Consider the following 2,150-nt stretch of genomic DNA (forward strand, 5'->3'; position numbering starts at 1 on the left):
ATAAAAGAATTACGCAAGTATACTCTCTGTTTGGTAACGTTTATGTTTTTAGTTTATATTTACAAAAATTTTATAAACTGGTTTTTGTTTATTTTTAGAAAAAATATAAACTACAAACGCGTTTGGTAATTGACAAAATGTTTAAAAAAAATTTAAAATATAAAAAAGAGTGAGAAATGGCAAGTGGCGGCAGAAGACGGTGGTGGAAAGTGGTGACGGTGGGTGGTGGGTAGCGGGTGGTGGTGGGTGGATGGGTGACGGTGGTAGGTGGCGGGTTATAGCGATCCCAGGTTTACCCTTGTTGTACAGTGATCCGGACATGTGTCCGTGAATGTTGGTAGTTGATTATTATCTTGTTTACATCATTTTTACTTCGTATTTGATTTATGGGATGTGTTGGGCAGGTTTGTTATAGGTTGGTTGAGTTTAGGAACTAAAACTAGTTGCCCAGATTTTGGCCTGTCCACTCGAGCGGGTCTTCTTGCGCTCGAGCGGGGATTACACTTCTCCAGTATTTTGGGTTTCTGCAAAACTTCTGCAGATGTGATTTCTGCGCTCGAGCGGGTTTATTTACGCTCGAGCGGTGGCGCTCGAGCGGGTCTGTTGGCGCTTGAGCGGGCAGCACTTCCTGGGTGTAAGTTCTGGGAGGTAGAAATCTACGCTCGAGCGGACTGGTTTTGGCGCTCGAGCGGAAGTGCTTTATTCTTGTGTCTTGGCGCTTGAGCGGGTATTATTGCGCTCGAGCGTGTCCAGAGTTTTGTTCTTGGCGCTCGAGCGTCGTGTTCTCCGCTCGAGCGGGTCATACGTATATGAGTTATCCGCTGGGTGATTTCAAATCACTTTTTGCTTTTCTTTCTCTCTCCTACTTTTCTAAAAACCCTTTTTGAGAGCCTCTCTCTCTAGATACTCCCTTCTCTCTAGGGTTTGATCTAGTTAGAGTGCCCTCCTTCTCTTCGGTCTTTGTTAAAGTTGTGTTGATCGCCGAGGGCGTCATTTTGATCTAAAAATCTCGGTCTTTGGAGCACGTTGGGCTTTGTCATCTTCTCTTTTGGGGCTCCAGATTTGAGGTAGGGATATCCTACTCCTTTCTATGAGTTTTGTCTTTAAATTTTAGTATTTTGAGATGTTGGGGTTGGTTTGGTAATTTTGTGAGAGTTTGGGGGTTTTAGTTAAATAAAACCTAGATGCATGTTTGGCATGAAGAAGAAAAATTAATGTTGAGACATCAATGAAAATGGGACCTAAGGGTTGTAGTGTTAATTATGGAAAATGCCCTAATTACATTGTTTGATTAATTGGGATAATTAATTGTGAGAAATGAGGAAATGAAATGGAATATGATGATTTGAAAGGAAAGGGGTTAAAGGGTGTAGTTGGATTATTTATCACTCACCTAGTTGAAATGTTGATTTTATATCCATTGTTGCATTTATTTCATGCATAGAAATAACTGTTTTGGGCTATCGGTGGAGGATAGTCTTGATTGTTGTAGACAATGCATGATGATTAGGCAAACTGTAACTAATCACTGGAATGTGTCATTGAGATTGACGATTGAAAGAATACATTAAATTTATGTATTGTGTGATGATGTGTATAATTGTTATTTATATGCATTGTGTTGTGTTGGAGGAGATAAGGGATGTACTCCACGGTTTAGGGGAAGATAGGGGATGGACCTCTAAACCGGATGTGTTGGGAGGAGATAGGGGATGGACTCCATAGATAGAGCTCATATGCTTATCTATAAATATGTTGACAGAGCTCATATGCTTGTCATTGGAAGTGTGATAGTGCTTGTATGCATATCTGTTGTTGTGTGATATAGCTAGTACGCTTATCTAATATGAAATGGAAAGGGTTTGATATGAGTTACTGTCTCATACGGGTTGTTTGGCCAGGTTCTGAGCCATGGTTGTAATTTGGGAATTGAAAGGAATTGGAAAATGAGTTGTAACATGGACTTGTATGTCATGAAAATGTAAAGTGTGATAAGGGAAGGTACCAGTGTTGACCATCTATCAACTGCTAATCTTTTAGTCATTGTTCATATTTGGTTTAGTGTGTTTCTACTGGGCTGTGGCTCACCCTATATGAGAATATCATTTTCAGGTACAGGTAGCATGCCACCTCCAAGGACGTAGCTTGGG

Source organism: Camellia sinensis, chromosome 9 (genome assembly GCF_055761805.1).
Source record: "Camellia sinensis isolate YWXY chromosome 9, ASM5576180v1, whole genome shotgun sequence".
NCBI classification, from domain to species: Eukaryota; Viridiplantae; Streptophyta; class Magnoliopsida; order Ericales; family Theaceae; genus Camellia; species Camellia sinensis.